Source organism: Oreochromis aureus, linkage group 12, assembly GCF_013358895.1.
Source record: "Oreochromis aureus strain Israel breed Guangdong linkage group 12, ZZ_aureus, whole genome shotgun sequence".
Classification (NCBI taxonomy): domain Eukaryota; kingdom Metazoa; phylum Chordata; class Actinopteri; order Cichliformes; family Cichlidae; genus Oreochromis; species Oreochromis aureus.
Genome location: NC_052953.1, coordinates 17,120,777 through 17,139,857, shown reverse-complemented (window position 1 = coordinate 17,139,857; position 19,081 = coordinate 17,120,777). Strand labels below are relative to the sequence as shown.

The following is a 19,081-nucleotide window of genomic DNA, read 5'->3' as shown; positions in this document are numbered from 1 at the left end:
TGACACCTGTGTCACTGTGGGTCCTTAAGGGTTAACTGTGACCCGGTCATCTTGCCTGTAGAGGAGAGAAGAGGCTCTCCCAGATAATGACTGAACAAGCAGCTTTGTGTGGGATGACAAATGGAGTGATCCCACTCTCATCCCACTTACCACAAGAAGAGCTTTGGTGCAGTGTGTGTGTCTTTGTGTGCGATCTTATATGCAAACATATGTGTTTTGTTGGGCTGTGTGTCATTTGAATGTGTGCATATGCGCACATCAGGTTAGTTTGGTTAGTGTCATTGTGTGTGTGTGTGTGTGTGTGTGTGTGTGTGTGTGTGTGTGTGTGTGTGTGTGTGTGTGTGTGTGTGTGTGTGTGTGTGTGTGTGTGTGTGTGTGCGTGTGTGCGTGTGTGCGTGTGTGTGTGCGTGCGCGAATGCGTGTGTGTGTCAGGAGAGGGTGTTAAAGAGTGTATTCATGGTCAGGAGGTGGTGTGTGTCAACAGCAGATGATTTGCGTGAGGGTTCTGGCCAAGCTGTCCTACGGAGGCCTTTTGTTTTGTTTTGACTCTTCTGTTTTTAATAGACAACCAAGGGCGTAATTTGAATACCACCGACCCCGCCTGTGTGCCACTTTCTCTGTATTCTGGCTGTGGAAGTTCTAAGCACCGGTCAGCTCCTTCTCTGGAAAAAAGCAACTCCCTTTGTGCCAAATCCAGTCATCCTGTGCACACTTTGGGATGAGGTTCTGCATGAAGAAGAGCAAAGGATATAATACTGTATATATATTCCAAAACAGGTAGGAGGGCAAAGTCTTTGGGCAGATGTCTGAATCTGTTCACTGGTTCAATATTTGTCAGGATCAACTGAAAGATCAAAACCATCTCTAATCTGTAGAGTCAACATAAACTGCTGCAAGTGAAGAGCCATGACGCAAACATACAGAAATGTATTTGCTTTGCTTGCTTCACTGTACACTTTCAAAACTTCACTCTTGATGCCTTTTCAGTTAACACAACTTTTTTTTTTGTCATTTTCCATTTTTCTTCAAGAACAAATATAAAATCTTTTACATATTTATCAGATCCCACCTTCTCAATCAAAAACATGCTTTTTTATTGTGACTCTGGAAGTCTGCTTTGGCATCCGCCTAGATCACTTGTATCACCCTCTTGCTCAAGTTAAATCTCAGTCTAAGGAGTGCCCATATACAAACAGGATTTTGAGATGTAGCAACTAGTTTGGAAGTCAGTTGCGATCCAATATGCAACTTACGCAAGTGCGATGTGGAAAGCTGAAACCACAGGTACACATACACTGACAATGGACGTTTCAGCGAGAAGTATCTTGTATCTACAAAGCTACAGTTTGTGAATTGATTTTATTAGTTTTAATTAATCATTTTAATCATTTTCACTAGTACATGCCCATGCTGCTGTATTGTTTGGTGTGTTTAAGGTGTTGGCAAGCTGACGTGTTTAACCACACTGGGAAAAGTTAAAAAAAAAAAAAAAATCAGGAGTGGTAGATGTTTTTTTAAATAAACAGAAGAAAAGTATGCAACTCACTGTGTTTACAGTGCTTAACGAATTTATTACACCATCACCCAATGCACCCAATGTAAGGTTTACGCAGCATCGCACCTAAATTAACAGTACTGGTAATTACCCAAATCATTATTTCTGTTTCTGTCATGTTAATCCACCAGTATGCACAAGCTCTTTAATCAAAATCACAGGTTTAACACTAAAATGTGATTATTGTTGTTATCCATGAATTTTCAAATGTACAATTTTACAAAAAGGCAGAAAAAAACAGCAACACACATTATTACAGCTTTAATTAAGATGCCAAATTACAGTTATTTACTTGCATCCTGATCAGAAAAATTGTTATGGTAGACTTATTTCCAGTGTGTCGCCTCACATTTGTGTGTAAAAATGTGAATTCAGTTTCTTATTTCAGAATCAGAATACTTCATTAGTCCCAGAGGAAATTTTGTGGTCACAGTTGCTCCAAGACAGCGAGAACAGTAATAAGCAAGTTAATGTACCAAAATAATATAATACAATATATTACAAAATTCCATATAGCTTAATAATACAAATAGCTTTAATATAACCTACTCACAGTTCCCACATGATAACCCAAAGCTCCGCTCAGGTGGTAGATCAGGTCACCTACTAACTGGAAGGGTTGTGGTTTGATCCCGTCTGCTCAAGTTGCTCTCCAATGCAGCCACTGGAGTATGAATGCGTGTGAATCATACTGAAATATCAAACACAGCGAAATGGTCTCTTTTAAATCTTCATATTTAAAAGAAACAAAAGAACTACAAACTCTCAGTTGTTGACAGATTCTCACAATCCACCTTTTGATATCACATGAGACAGACTAGAAATGTATTCCAGATTTCAAGCATTCAGGAAGCTAATGGTTTTAAAAGAAGAGGCCGGTTGGAAGAAAGCAGAGTATCTCAAAGCTCTGGAATAATATATTCTTAGCAGCTGAATAAAGCTTTTCAGAAGTGGGAGTGCAACTTTATTTAAAAAAATGTAAACAAAAGTTAATGTGAGAAAATATAATTCCATTCAAGTCACTCTGTTTCTTTCATGAGTAAACTGTGAACTTGTCCAAAGGTAATATTGTGTGTTTCCTGTCGTTTTAAAACTTTTAAAACTAAGTTTAGATTTGCCTTAATGTTTAACTTCACCAGTGAAGTTAAGCACAAATCATTTTAGATTCTAAATAATTTTAAATGCACTTTTTCAACATTAAAAAAAACATCCTACTGAGTTGCACATTTCTTTCAATGTCAGTATGCTGTTTTTAATAACTGTACAGTATTTTTTTTTTCTTTTTTTCTTATGTTTGCCCTGTACAGTTTGATATTCTCTACTTTTGTGTGAATCTGCATGCTCCATGTTCCTGTCATTTACGCTGCTGGAACACCTGGATTTTCCCAATGAGGGACAAAATAAAGGATAATTCTATTCTATTCTAGTAACTATTCTATTAACTTCACCAATGTTGATTATATTGAGACCATTTCATTTGGGAATAGAGAATTTCATTGTGATGGTATATTGAGGTGCTTTGTGGTTGAAAAACACATATAAAAGATTTTTTTAAATGGATGAAAATATCAAAAATGAATATATTCAGTATTTGCTAAATTAGATCATATTATCTGGAATAATATTTATATGATGCTCTTCTAAGGTGTTATTGGTGTGTAACTGCTGAAATGGGTTATTTTAGCCTGTTGCTTGTTTGCTGGACAACATAATTATGTCATAATATCTGATAAGAACCTTCAGGCGCCTCAGATATACCTGAGAAGCAAATCTGGTTTCTCAACTTCTGATTGTGTAGGATTAGTTTACCGACAAGGAAACAGAAAGACAGACGGATAGCGCTTTCTTATGTTATAGTGAGATATTTTGATATGCAACAGATTTATTTATTTATTTATTTGAAAAAAGAAAGAAAGATGCAGTTTTCAGCTGCTTTTAATAAGATGACTAAACTTTTAGTGCACAAAGTAACAAGCCTGCTTGGTATTTACATGTTCAGTAGTGTGTATCAAGAACTTTTTCTTAAAAAAAACAAACAAAAAAATAAAATAGAGCACTCCATTTGTAAGCTTAATATTATTTAACTGATCTGACACTGCATACAGCACAGAGGACAGCCTCAAGCAGGACCAGATCACACTGGAGAGGTTTTATTTTTCATCGGGCTTGGAAAAAACTGCAGTTTCTCTCAGGAGACTTAGATACAGCAATAGGGAAGTGTGGCTCCTGACCTGATTGACAAAGACCTGGATAAGCATTGAATACTGGATTGATGGATGTCTTGTGCTAATACTTCACCATGAGCATCACCTCATCCTTCCTTGCCATTTACACTTGATACATGGCACAGAGTGAAATCTGAGTAGCAGTGAACACACTGCTGCAGTCTTGTCTTATTTTACTGCAGTGCCTACAGGAATGAGCATCTTCAACTGAACCTCCACCCATGCCTTTGGTAAATTACTCGTTTGCAGTTTCCCATCATCTCCAGTCGCTCTGGTGTCGTGCTGTCATGCAGAGAGTGATTCTCTTTTCACAGACTTTTGTTTTTTAATGCTGGATCAGCGCTATCAGTTTATTCGTGTTAACACTGTGTATACATTCTTAAAGACACATTGCTGAAATCAGAGAAGGGGAAAGTCCTATGTAAATATGGAATGCAAATATGTAAATGGTATTGAAAGCAGCCTGAATATAGTTCTGTTTATTCAGACTATAAGTTCGTGTTTCATCTTTATATAGGTCAGAATCCCTTGCTGCAATGTTTTCATTGTATTTTACTGATGTATAGAGTAAGCACTTTTTCCTTATATATCATCTGTGCACTTAAATTCTGATTGGACCCTGGGTTAAATTGGTTCCCAGCACTCTTACTTGTTGCTTGGAGGGTTAACTCCACCTAAAGGTCAAGAGCCTATAAATTGCCACACTTAAACAACAAAATATACTGTAAAATTGGAGTAATTCATTAACGGTTTGTGTGTTCAGATCATAAAAAACTGATTAATTGATTAACATGTAATCTGAAATGGCATTTTATGTACAGTGACTAAAGCAGCGTGAAGCGTGCACAGACAAGATCATCATTTCTTTAGATTTAAATCACGTTAAAGTGAAATAATCAATTATACATGGCTGATCTACTTTTCGAAAGTCTTTAGGAATCACGTGGAGATTTTTTTTTTTTTTTAATTCCAGGTTGAATGTAAGACTTCCCATTTCACTATTCAAGAGTCCTTTTTTACTTAAAGGGCGTCACAGATTCAAACTGAACCTGTGAAACAGGTTTTTGGCATTTCTTGAAGTTGCAGTATTGTGTTCATTCCCAGTACGCTGAGATCGTGTATAATTTATGACGGCGCATTAAACAGCCAAGCACCAGGCTGCCTATCATGTAAACAGATCAGGATTTTACAGCCCTCTTGCCGGCTGTTTAAACAGACGAAAGGAAAAGGAGGGAAATTAAAATCCAAATGGAAAACATGTGTGGCGGCGCACGTGCGTGTGTGTGTGGAGGGTTCACAGCGAGATAATGTGGAAGTGACGCAGCGTGAGGCAAAAATCCACACATTAAAAGCTTTCAAACACACACATATACTCACACATGGACACAGACACACACACATTAACCAAAGTGCCAGAAAACCTCCAGTTTTATCAAGTGCAGCTGTGAGCAGAGTCGTATCAAAGGCAGCATGTGGAGCTGGGCTGTGGTGCTGCAGAGAAGATCAGGTCCAGATGGGTTTAGTCTGTCAGACAGATCTGCTCACCTCTGCCATCATATCCGACTTTGTTACGTTACTGTATATATTGCTCCAGCCGCTAGACTGATCGTTTCTCCTCTGCTCTGGCCCTTTGTTTTATTTTATGGCTTTCCTGTTTTAGCGAACCCAAATAGGCACCACAGGGGTGACATGCAACAAAAGCAATGAACCGGTTCAGGCTCGTATCGTGCGTGTGGGTTGTGTAACTTGGCTTCGAGCCACCAGGACGTCCGTCTGTGTTTCTGATCACAAAGATAGCAAACCAAACCAGAACTGCATATTGTCAGTGGGGAGAATAAAGGGTCTCTAACTGTGTGGATCGTGTGGATGTGTTTTTTAAGAGGTTACTTTGTGTGTCCTAACATGTGTAGTGGCAGTCAGAGGCATGATCTACAGCAGATGGGTGAGTAAAAGACACACACATCCACACATGCAAGTTCAAAGAGTGGCTAAGACTTATGCCGTATATATATCACAGAGTGGGAAAAAACAGCTAATCATACTGAATGCTGAAAATGAATTCTAAAGAAGACATCATATAATATATTATACAGCAATTAGCACAGACCACATCTGGTCACAGTGGTAGGAGATTATACTACTGTCAGGATAACTAACACTGTAGAGGACAAATATGTCTGTGCTTTAGTAACAAAGCTGTAATTAAGGATGCTGTGAACTTTCTTGTATGTTTCTTGTATGTGATCATCACACTGGTTTTACCACCCAGCTTCATTTTCCCTCATTCCTTTCTCGTGTGGTATAAAACAGCACACATGGCTGCAAGAGGTTGCATGCTGACATATTGTATATGAGACACTTTGAGTTGTCACCCTCAAGTTAGTCTCCGTACACAATGCCTTACCACTCCATGGAAGTCTCCTTCAAACCAACTGCACTTGGATCGCCTTCAGTGTGTCACAAAGGTGAGCCTTCAATTCAAATTTCATCGCAGAAGAAGGAGGAAAGCCGGCCTACTCAGGGAACGTGGCAACCATGGCATAATTGTCTACACCTCATCAAGTTAGACAGACACGTGAGTCAAATGCATGCAGCTCTGTAAATACTGAAATAAGCATGCTTAAAGTCACACTCTTGACCTGATACCCTGGCAGTGGGCTTCAACAGTGTGGACTTCTCCACTGAAAACTGTTATTTGACTCACAGCCTGCTCTCCTAATCAGTGATACTCCTTGACATGAAGGTTGGATCAGTTTGGATGAGAACACGATGTTTGCTCCATGATGAAATGACACATATCCATACGTTCATTATCAGAGGTAAACTTCAAGGTTGCATCAGTAGCTGCACTGGAAGCCATACAGACGTAAACAAGAACTTCTTTTGTGCATGCAACATTTTCACCACACAACCTTCAGTTTAAACCATAAACTTTGTCATGCATATTTACAAAATTTACTGTTTGCATGTTTTTTTGGGTTCAGAAAACATCTGGATTTTGTAGAATTCACTTGCATTTTGTCTTATTGTGCACCAGAATGATGGCTTTTATTGTGCTGCAATACAGAATGAAGAAAGGCTGAGAGAAAATTCTACAGAAACCAGGTAAGCAAGTAGAAAAGAAAAGAAAAGAAAAGAAAAGAAAAGAAAAGAAAAGAAAAGAAAAGAAAAGAAAAGAAAAGCACAGTATGGCTTGTTTTCTTGCCTTTTATTATTCACTGGGCTAAATACACCAAAGTCAGGAGAAACCTGGGGTGGAACGAAGCTGATCAAGAGAAGAGACAACTGCTCTTTGTATTCCAAAATTCCACATTTTTCCATATACTTATCAGTAAAATCTACTTCCATCCTGTTCACCTAACATGCCCTATTGCTGCAGGAGTTTTTTTGTGTGTGTTTTTCTTGCTCATCATGTGGGATAACTATTCGTCCTCTGTAGCTCAGAAATAAGTCAGTCGAGGCTTACAAATCCCCCCAGGAATAGCCCATAATTAAAACTTGTATTAAATACTGACAATAAAGTGCTCCACCGTGTTGTGTAAGAGCTCGAGGACATGAGCTCAAAATCCAAGACTCTCCCTTTTGTCTTGAAGTCCTATCTGACTGCTTTGTAGGGTTTTTGCACGTCCGTGTTCACATAATGGTATTCCGCATAGCATCTCATGATTTTACAGCGAACTAGAAATGTTCAAAGTCTAAAGCTGAGAGTCAAACTTTATACCACTAGGGTATTTTGATCTGTCTTTTTGATCTGCGTGTTTGATCTGGCTATTCTTTTTGAAGCACTCTCCTTTTAGTTTTCCTCTTCACTTTAACAAGGATAAAACAGAAAGCAGAATTGTAGATGCCAAGTCGCTCAGCCACCAAAAAAAAAAATTCTTTTATGTTGAGCGTGGAATGAAAGATGAAGTTGATCTACTTCTGCAGCCTCTAAACTGGAGACAATATTGCCAGTTTATATGCATTCTTTTTGTTGTTATTGTTATTGTAGCGTGTGTGGGTGTGCATGGTACCCTGCAAATACACTCGAACATACTGTATTGAATTTATAATCTCTGTGGCTGCTCAGAGCTTCCACCACATTTGTTTGTTTTTGTTCACGCACGGCTGCGTATCTGTAGGTGTGGGTCAGGAAGTAGGTGCCAAGGAGTGGATTCAAGGTCAACAGGTGTGTGTTTTCTTACCAAGCACTATCAAACAATTATGCGTGCATGTGTGCACTATTCATGGCTGGCTCTTTGTGTGAAAAAGGAACAAAGATGCTTCTCTTGATACACCAACACCCAGTTTGTTTAACAGCCATGCAAACAGGCTTTTGGGAAATACCCACCATGAGTGATAATCAAAGGCTTGTTATGGTCATGGGAATGCAAATAACAGTGTGTGTGTGTGCGTTTGCATGTGTATCACTGTGCTTTATGTGTATGGCAAAGTCATGTGCAGTTTTAGAACACACACATTTCACAAGATGGCTTGACGTTAAAATCTCCTTGTTTAAATAATTTGCACAAAATTTGTGTGACAATGATCTCATTGTAGAAGGAGATGCAAATAGAAGAGTGTTTGTGTGTGTGTGTGTGTGTGTGTGTGTGTGTGTGTGTGTGTGTGTGTGTGTGTGTGTGTGTGTGTGTGTGTGCGTTGTGCATGTGTGTGTGTGTGTGTGTGTGTGTGTGTGTGTGTGTGTGTGTGTGTGTGTGTGTGTGTGTGTGTGTGTGCACACTCTCCTTGGCTGTCATGAGCACGCTCTTCTCAGCTGTTGCACTAATCCAAGAGACAGGCTTAGACACTGAGACTCTTGCGACCCTTTAAGTAAGCACTAATACCGTTAAACCACAACTGAGCTCTTACACACACTCTGAGAGAGCAGATAAAGATAGATGCCATGTGTGAGCTCTACCCCACACACACACACACACACGCACACACACAGTAACATAAACAGACACACATATTGCTTACTGTATGAACCTCTAATCATCCACTTGCATTTATAGCCATGCCTCTGAATTGTTCAGTGGTGATTTTGAAAATTTGAACAATCAGGTGGGCCAAAAAGAACAAAGATTGGGTTTTAGATCTCGATCATCTAGCCTGCATTTGCGACCCTGGGCAGGATAAGGATTACATGAGAGCCAGTGGATCTAGATTTTTACACAACAAAATTATTATAAAGCACTAAATATACATTACAAAATATTATGACATGGTCAAACGGAGAAAAACCAGTCGTCTAAATTAAAGTATCAATAATTGAACTGACATGTGGTAACATTAAAGTTAAACGATTATAGTGAATGTAGTACGATCCACCAACTCTAATACAGTTCTAGTCCAGTATTGACAGAATCACATGTTATCTCTCATGGTTCTCCAAAAACCACAAGGAGCTTAATTTATTGTAGCTTTAATGTTAAAAAGAAAAGATGTAAACTGTAAGTACATGTGAGTGTTTATTTCATAAGAATGGTGTGAGCCAGTGAAAGAGATTAAAAGTGGGAGGGCCGGCAAAAATAAAGACACAGAGATCCAGCGATAGAGGAACAGAGGGTCTGACAGAGGAAAGGAGAGGTTAAGAAGCTTTAAGTAACTGAGTTATTCAACACTAATGTTAAAGAGGCTTATGATTCCAGCATCACTCCCAGCTACACACACACACACACACACACAACCACAAACACTGTCTGTCATCATCTGACTGTTCCCTTGTAGGCCTGACCGTGTGTGTGTGTGTGTGTGTGTGTGTGTGTGTGTGTGTGTGTGTGTGTGTGTGTGTGTGTGTGTGTGTGTGTGTGTGTGTGTTACAGCCCAGCTTTTGCATAATAGGATCACTGTGAATCCGCCTGAACTAAGAACTGGCCCCTGGATTTAGATTCATGAGTCTATCGGGCAAGGGAAGGCACAAACACACACACAACGGCGATCATAAACTTGTGTATTTACAGATAAGACTACAGATTTTCAAAATCATACTAGTTTCATATCTAATGCCAAGCTACTGATGCTTAACTGTGAATACTGCAGATGTACACTAGTACATTTCAGTCCATTATTAGGTGGCTGACGGGCAGTGTAATTTTTATGACAGACAGACAGACAGACAGACAGACAGACAGACAGACAGATAGACAGATAGACAGATAGATAGATAGATAGATAGATAGATAGATAGATAGATAGATTTGGCCTGTTGCATTAAAATGACCATTAGCCTACCAACTCCCTCATCACCTGAGCACTTTATGTTGTTTCTCCAGCAGTAGTCCAAACAAATATGGGTAAAAAAAAAAAAAAAAACAAGGAATCAACAGTACAAATACAACTGCCATAACAACACCAAAGGACATGGTACATTACTAAAAAAATAGCCATAAAACTGTTGTTCTGATGAACGCACATTATTCCCGTGGCATTCCCAGTGCTTATAGGATGAGGTCATGCTTAGCGGTAAAACAGCAGTCTCAGCTATCCATTTAGTCTCAGTGGCAGCTGTTTGACCTTTTATGAACCTTGCTAACAACTTTACAGCCTTACAGATCAATGCAAAATCTATTAGAAGAGATTAGCATTAAGGCAGAGCGTAATGGCTAGCCCAGTATCTACTGGGATCTCAGGTGTAAATACAGACTAGTGCTAATGCTGCTATTGGCACCGGACCAGCCACAGCCAGTGATGAAAGCCATTATAAAGCTAAGGTAGCTTTAAAAAGGTCAGAACTTGCTAGCCAATTAGGAGAGTGCAATAAGGCCACATTACAAAATCAGAGCGAGAGCAGGTGAGAGGAGTGAAACAGATTGGAAAGTAAACCTGACATGTGGGTCGAAGGTGACACACAAAGACAAACACATACAGTACAGTGCAAAAGTCTTGTTTAATCCCCGATTTCTTTATCTTTCGCTCACAAAAGAGGGAATTGGAGGTTTATTAAAACATGCGCAAACATACACAAAACAGAGTACGCAATGGATTTGTACAATTCGAACAAGTTCGAAAGTCTTGAACAACACAACCTGAACTCTCTCAGGCAAGCCTTCTTGTAATTTTTTAAGTAGTCTTCAGGAATAGTTCTTCAGGTTCCCTTTTGCCTTTTATTCCATTGTTCGTGAAGCTGATCGCACACTGCTTTAACAATGTTGAGGTTGGGGCTCTGGGGAGGCCAGTCAATGACTGAGTTTTCCTATCCAGGGATGCTTTTACTGCCATATGAAGTGTCTTTAAGAGCATTGTCATGCTGAAAAATGAACTTACTGCCAATCAGAGCTTTTCCAGATGTTGCTTTCCTGATTAAAATCTGAATTCATCACTTCATCAGACCTGTTGCTGCTAATTTTTACTCCACTTCCTGTGTAATTTGGCAAACCTCATTCTTTTCTCCCTGTTTTCAACAGGCCCCCTTCCACTGAGACCACTTCTGGTGAGGCTCCAGGATCCAGTAGGTGGATCAGCTGAAGATGTATCTCTCAGGTCCTGCGTCAGCTCTTTCTTGGATATTTTTTTTCCTAATGACATCCCTTTCAGATACTGTCACCTCCTCTAGATAGTTTGTTAGGCCTGATGCTTCTTCTTTCGTCCTCCATTTGTCAATGTGCTCAAAAGTTTTAAGGACACACTGCACAAAAATGCCAAGATATGCAAAATTTTCAGTTAATAGTTGTTTGGGAATCACCTTATTAATGCAAATGTACTATTTTATGCCCGTCACACTGCATTATCTCGGGCATTTTTCTTGAACTAAAGAAATGGGAACAAATAATGTGCTTCTGTGACAGGCTGGTGATAAGAAAGTGCCTAAAGGTACAATTTAAAATTGATTCTTTGCTATGTTGTTTGTTATGTGTAGTCCCAAATCTGGTTCATCCCTTGAGCTAGATCCCTTTTTTATGCTTGAATGATTCATAGGTCAGTGTTAAGTTGCTTAACATACAAAGCATTCCTCTGAAAATGTTCAAGTAGAAGGACTGAACTGAAAATGAGTGAAAAAGCAGCAAATGACTGAAGAAAAACTTTGAAATACCATCAGAAAAGTACTCAAGCTTACTTTTTACACAAAAAAATAAAGTAATGAGCGGTGGCTCAAGACTTTCTCACAAGCACAGTACTGTATGCAAGTAAGAAAGTAAAAATAATTTTGATCAATGACTCTAGTCCTTCCTCCTTAAATGGGATATTGACCTATTATGCAGTAAAGCTTAAAAGCAGGAGCTGAACCTTTCCTGAATTAGCAGTATGCCTTTAATGTGGATGAACAGGAGATAGACCGGAGAGATGAGATGAGAGGCGGAAAGAAGATGAAGGAAACACTTCAGCAGCTGTGTGGTTTTGAATGGAAAACCGCAGCCCTGCCTTTTTTTAACCAGTTAACTGACACCACATTTATATTTACAGTAAACGCCGCAGGGACGTCTTGAAAAGGAAAAGAAGGCTTTCTTACAAGTTTGCGCAACCCAAACACACCCTGGGAGGAATTGGCAAATTAATCCGAGTCCGTCACATGAGACCTCATAAACAACTCTTGGTGCCATTAAATTTCATCCCGGATATGCTAATAGGAATGGCAACTTAAAAAAAGAGGGGGAAAATAGAAGAACAGAAAAGAAAAGTATGACGACAGAAGGGTGGGTTACTTTTCTCAGAAAAAAATCAACAACTCAGAATTACCAAGATTAGAGATAAAAGTAAATTTACTTAAAAAAGAAAATTCTTCAAGACTGAGGAAAAAAATCACTAAATAAAGAATTATCGTTGAGGTTATGAGGTCACCTTTTTATCACTAACTGTAATCGCACAACAATAAATAAATGGAGGTTACTTTGATAAGGAGAAAAGACACATGCACAGATAAAGTGCTGCCCTTATGCCTTCTTACTTGGTAAAGAACCCTAAAACAGCTTGTGTTTTTCTGCTTTATAATTTTATACTTAAATTTTATATTTGGCCACAACATCAATTTCTATTTAAAAGCCCCCAAACTGTATGTTTATAATTCTGCTTGACCATACCCGCTCTAACCTTCCATTCTTCCACTTTCTTTGACTTCACATTTAGCTATGAATGCCATTGCAGCACCCTGAGGAGCTCCATTATGTCTCTGACTTGCTTCTACTGGTGACAGTCAGGTAAAAATGGTGTTTGGCCACTTCATTCATGTTAGTTACTGTTAGGAAATTAAAAAAACTATCACAACATGTCATACAACCAGAAAAACATATGAAATATTAGCACACCATCAGCTTATAGAAAACAACCTAGTTTGAAGAGTTCATGATCGATACTCATTTGTCAGAAGAATTAGCAAATCCGTCTGGAGTCATACACATCACTCATATGGGATTTCTGTAAAACATACGAATTTTCTTCACATGCACATACGTTGTGTTAGATGGACCCATCCAGTCGCGGTGTGCGGAAGGGTGAACCGGTGTTGTCTGCCGCTGTAGGTGCTCCACGTGGAAATGCTTTCTCTCAGCGTGGACTGTTCAGCAACACGAGCAAGATGAAAGAGCGCTTCAAAGTTTGTGCGCGAGTCCACGAGACATAAGTAGCAACGTGTTGTGTGTGAGTCTGACATCCTGCAGAGAAAAAAATAACAGAGATGATGGAGTCAGTTTGAGTGTGATGTCTGGACTACTTTGTTGTTGTTTTTTGACACCACCTGACTGAAATATTATCACACATTCAGAGACACGGTGCAAGTGCAAAAATACAAGTGCAAACCCTAAATGCAGGCTTAAAATCAGTCCAAAGTGTCACTCATTTAGTTATCTATATCTTTTTTTTACATGAACCCAAAACATTATTTTAATTAATATGGACCCTTAACACATGTATAATGTTGACTTTGTATTTGCTGAGAAAGGACAGGGTAAGTAAGGGAATTGCATCAGGCAGCTCAGGATTGCAGCTCTCTTCTGTCGGGGATTAGGCCATGTTGCAGTAAATAGGATAGTATGAGTGAGATCAGTAAGAATTCAAGCAAATAAGAAGGTGAAACTTCATCTGTACTTTTCTGGGGGGGGGGGTTGGGATAGGCAGGCTGGAGCGCGTGCCCCTCAATGTCTGTGCATGGCTATGAGGAGATGGCTTTAGTGTATCAGATAGCTGCAAAGACATTGCTGGCTATACCAACTGTCCTCACTAACCTGTCTCTGTGGCCTTCACTTTAACCAGTGCCATCTGTGGTGTGATTAAGTTCATTCAACCCTGCAAAAATATGCTGAATGCCGGCTGGCTACATATCACTCCTGTACTCTCTTCAACCGTATTTCCATCTTCCCCCTCTATCCCTCTCAATAAAGACTAAAAAGGCACCAAAAAGGCAACTGAAAAAGTCTTCCACAAAGCACAGATTTTTTGTGTCTCCACATGTCAAAGTGTTCTTGGCCAAGACATTTTTGTGCCTGATGGTGAGGCCATCAACCGGCATGGTGCTGTCACTGCCATTAGAGTGTCAGTTTGAGTATGTGAACAGGTGAATATACAGCCACTTACCGTTTTTTGGCTGAACTGTCGCGCCAAGATTCAAGACCCTCTCAGGGTACATTTGTCGTGTAGCTCCATCATCAGGTAGTTGGTGTTTTCACTTTGTGCATGTTGGCTTGACTAACACGCACTTAGTTTGTACAGCCTGTGCTGAGCTTCTATAGCATGGCTGTAGCCATTAGTCTTGTTATAATCTTGGTTTAAAAAAAAGAACATGGAAAAAAATTAAATGAAATAGCATTTCATGTCAAATCCAGATGACCTGTCATTAAACTGAGCCTCAGTCCTGAAACCTACTAGGCTCCTTAAAGTTATTCACATTTTTTAAGGTAAACATGTGCTGAATGCTAGCTGCAAGTTATTTTGGTCGTGTGTGACACATAGCAGTAAAGCAAAGTAGGAATGGTAACTACTGCAGCAAATTACCAATGAATCATTTGATTCCATGCTAACCGGCATACACAATGCATATGCTAATTCTAATCTAGCTAATGAATTATCAACAGGAGCTACAGTGTAAATTTACCTTAATTTAACAAGCCGTCAGTCACAGCAAACCCATCAGCAGATATCGTCAAAACTGGAGCAGGTGAACTAGTAAAAAGTGAAGGGGGGTGTTTGAGTCCAGTGGGTGTGAGGACAGGAGTGTGACCCAGCAACTCCACCTAAAGTCACTAACTGCGCAGAGTCTGGGTCCAAAAGTCCAACATGGCAGCTCCCACAAACAAGCTTCAGTTTTGCACACTGGGAGGAAGTGCAGCCAAGTCGCCCATTTCTTCAACAGTCATTGATTTGTTTTAAATTTATGTAATATGCGTGTGTGCAAGCAAAGGCAGCTTCGCTTAAAATGTGTTGAAGCCGATGTTTACGAGTGATTTGACCCTCGAAAGATATCATCATACGTTAAAAAAAGAAAGAATGATGCATAATGTAGCATTTTTAGCTAGATTTAAACTTCGAAGTAATTATTTACTGAAGTCAGAGGTAAGGTAAGGAGAGTGTCTTTAGTTGGTGGAGAGCACCGATGTGTTTTTGAACTGCCAGTATTATTAATTATTATACAATTGTCATTATAAGACTACCACGCAAAGAAATACAAGAATTTTCCCTTTGGACAGCTGTGAAGTCTGTGAAACAGCCCGGTTACTCATCTTTAGACAAGGAATAGCAAAAATGTCTGGGCTCCAAGGGGGGGTTGGCAGCAATGCACTCAGTGAAAGGGATTGTGACAGAGAGTGATTTGTTCATGGAAATAACTGCATGCTTCCAAAGCCTTGGCACATTTTCATTACCTAACTGTAACATCTATTCTTTCCAGTGCAGTTTATAAAAGATTAAAACAAAGCTAAATTGAGCTAGAGCAACATTTCAAAGGAGACTCTACTATTAAATCTATTAAACAACTCCCCTATGCTTCATAAAATAGTGCCCTGACCTGAGAGCTATCGTGTTGTCATATGAAAGCAACATGGAGCCACACTGACGGAGGATTCGTGGAAGTAGAGAAAGACAATTATGAAAGCATGACATTGATTATTCACGCTGTGTTATCAGTATCACATTACAAAAACACAAAGTGTTTTGGTATGTCTGCTGTTACTGATCGGATCCTGATGACTTGGTTGTTTTTTTTTAACTGTGCGCCCCTATTTTCAAGGTCATGGGTGTTGAAAAGCATCAGATGCTATAAAAAACAAACACAGTCATTGTTTTCAATGGCTGCAGGCAAAGTCAAGCTTTTAAGTGGTGTGTAAAAGCAGTTTGATTTGGTTCCCAGATTCAGCTCATAACCAAAAAAAAGAACAGCTTTTATCACTGAGGATCAGTGCAAGGAACTGATGACCACGTCTAGTCTGCAGGCAGTGCTGAAAAGTGTCAGGGTACTAAACTGAAAATACTGCTTCTTGTTGGCTGGAATGGAAGATTAATGAAAACGAAACAGCAGCAAGTGTGTGAATACATTTAAATTAAGGAAACAAAATAATGACGAGTCAATAGCAAAAAGGAACTTTTAGGAGGACTTTGATGTGGATGGTAGAAAAGAGTAAGTTACCAGTGGAGACCAATGACCAGCAGCCAAACCATAATTGTTCCCTAGCCTCACTTGTTTATGACCAAAACCAAAACAATAATGGTCTCCTTACATCAGTGGTCACATCATCCAACACCATGATCTAACCCAGCCGCGTCATCTTTGTCATCTTTGGCCTAAATGTAACCCAATGTTAAACATAGCTGTGTGATATTATGACACTAGACACTGACAAATGATGTCTTTTTCCTGGTAAAGATGTCAGTTCATACAATCAGCAGATAATGCTGCTGCAAAACAAACTGAGGTAGAGTAGCTGTGCTATTTAAATGTTGCATGAAAATAATCTGCAGGTTAGTGCAGGATAAACAGGTTAGTTTGCTGTACTGTGTGTGACTGGTGCACAGTGGTTGTGGTTTCATGGTCAGAGTAAAGTACATTAAGTATAGCAGGGATGAATTAGAAGTTGAGCTGAAGCTTAGATTCATTGACTGAATTCCATCTTCATACCAACTCTTTATACCATCTAGGGTGGGCAACTCCAGACCTCGAGTGTCCTGCAGGTTTTAGATCTCACCCTGGGTCAACACACCTGAATCAAGTGGTTCTCCTCTGGAGAACTTCAAGACATGTTGAGGAGGTAATTTAACAATTTGAATCAGCTGTGTTGGATCAAGGACACATCTAAAACCTGCAGGACACTGGCACTCGAGGCCTGGAGTTGCCTATCCCTAGTCTAGAAAAAAGACAGCATAAACAGTGTACTGTCAGTGTAGTGGATCAAAATCAGCAAGGACAACTGGCTGGCTGTTAAATTCAGTTGTGTACATCAGACAAGAGCAGTAAACCTCAGAGCAGCAGGTCAGCTGATCACAGCCTGTACAGTAACAAAATCTACTGGAGCGCTCAATAGAACTTATTTATGCAGATACACACAGGTTATGATTAAATTCCCCACCCTGAGCCATTACAATTGATTTTTGGGAAATCCCTGCTGAATCCCACTTTAACATCTTCCCTACTCATTTTCCTGTTTAGAGGAAAGGTCACTTTCTATAATCTAAGCAACAGAAAATAGAGCTATTTTTTATTTTTATTTTCCTGCTTCTTTTCTGCCCATGTTCTACTTACCTGATTCAAACTGAGTACCTATATTAGAATTAAAATTCAAACTAAAGTTTGTATTCATTAATATAGCACATTAATATAGCACAAGGTTCAGTTAGCTTTGCTTGATGCCATTAGTGGAACATGCTGGTATGTGTGTAAAGCATTAGAGTACAATGCACACATTTGTAATATTCGTTTAAACTGCAAACTTAAGCTAGGTATTTTGGATGGTGTATAAAGGTGCACTATTACTATTGTGGTTCTCTCTTGGTCAGAGTGACTGTAGGCAAATGATGACAGCAAAACAAGGGCCAAAAAAAGTCTAATTATATGCAATCCAACAGGAGTCAAGTTGTAACTAATAGTTTCCTTCATATTACCTCCTGCAGCTTGTGTGTATGTGCATGTGTGTGTGTGTGTGTGTGTGTGTGTGAGAGAGAGAGAGAGAGAGAGAGACTGCCGCACTTGCATTCGTTAAAAGGGGATTTTCCAGGTTGAAAGCAAAGCAGCGCGGTGGCAGAGAAAACATCTGACGCACTAAGTGGGGTCCTGTGTGTGTGTGTGTGTGTGTGTGTGTGTGTGTGTGTGTGTGTGTGTGTGTGTGTGTGTGTGTGTGTGTGAGTACATGCTAAACACTCCTGGGCGACTAAGGAAATAATGAAAGGCAGAGCGACTACATTCTCATGCAGATTGTGAGGCAGCATGACAATGTGCTAATGACTTTCTTGGCCTAAAAGTAAATATATAAACTTTATCCCCTGAACATTCACTGCACACTAGAAAAATAAGAAGCAACTCTTGTTTTGTAAAACTCTTGATGAAATTTTGAGAAACCCACAATCCAGAGCCCACAAACTCATCGCTAAAAGCACTTTAGAGGGGTTGGATGGTCGAGTGGTTTGCAATGATGCATGTGACACCAGCGGTGCCGAGTTTAAACCCCACATCAGTGAAATTGCTTTTCCACAACCGAAGGAGTTCCGAGAAGAAAGTTGTTTCTCAGACAACTGAACGCCTGAGAAACAACACTGACAAATTGTGAGCTCGAAATTATAAGGCTTGGGATGTTTCTGTGGAGTATTCAGAACCAACGTTTTAACAACCCAGCTAGAAAAGCTTTTATAAAGTGGGATCTGTCTTTAAAACTCAACCAGACCGACCTGAATCCTAATCGTACTTTTACAGCAATGCGAGTCATGCACGCACTATAAAACGGACACACAAGTGTTTTCTCTCTGTCAGTGTTTTTTCTAACACTCTTGAAAAATCACGGTTACAAAAGATCAGTGTCACTTCAGTGGTTAGATTAGTGCTTTGTTAAGACTAGGGAAAATAGTTTTCCCATAATAAAGTCCTTTTTTTGTTTTTTACTCCTCTAATATTTGCAGACAAAAACAGCAAAAGTGATGATGGCTGTCTGTGATATTGATGATGAGCTCTACATACAGATGATCTTTTAAACTGAAAATAAAAATCAGCATCTGTGGATGTGTTTAAAAAAAAAAGACCGATATCTTTATAAATATGGTTAGTAACCTGAAAAGTTTGTATAAATCCAAATGACCAAGCCTCAAACAATGAATGAACATTACCAGTGATACAGTATCTATGTAATGGAAAAGCTAAAATTTATTCTGAGAACCAGAGGAAAAATCTTTATAATAGAAATGAGAGAAATTGACT

The 19,081-nt window shown here is 39.4% G+C and overlaps 1 long non-coding RNA gene across 2 annotated transcripts; it reads right to left on the bottom strand.

Moving 5' to 3' along the window:
• Positions 1–11,944: 11,944 nt before the first annotated feature.
• On the bottom strand, positions 11,945–14,910 carry LOC120443192. Of its 2 annotated transcripts, XR_005615222.1 has the most exons (4): positions 14,783–14,910; positions 14,266–14,450; positions 13,147–13,346; positions 11,945–12,931 (listed from the first exon to the last, which is right to left on the bottom strand). It is a non-coding gene; the product is annotated as an uncharacterized LOC120443192 (long non-coding RNA). The 2 variants fall into 2 exon arrangements; XR_005615221.1 differs by having other exon boundaries at positions 11,945–13,346.
• Between the last annotated feature and the right edge of the window lie 4,171 nt (positions 14,911–19,081).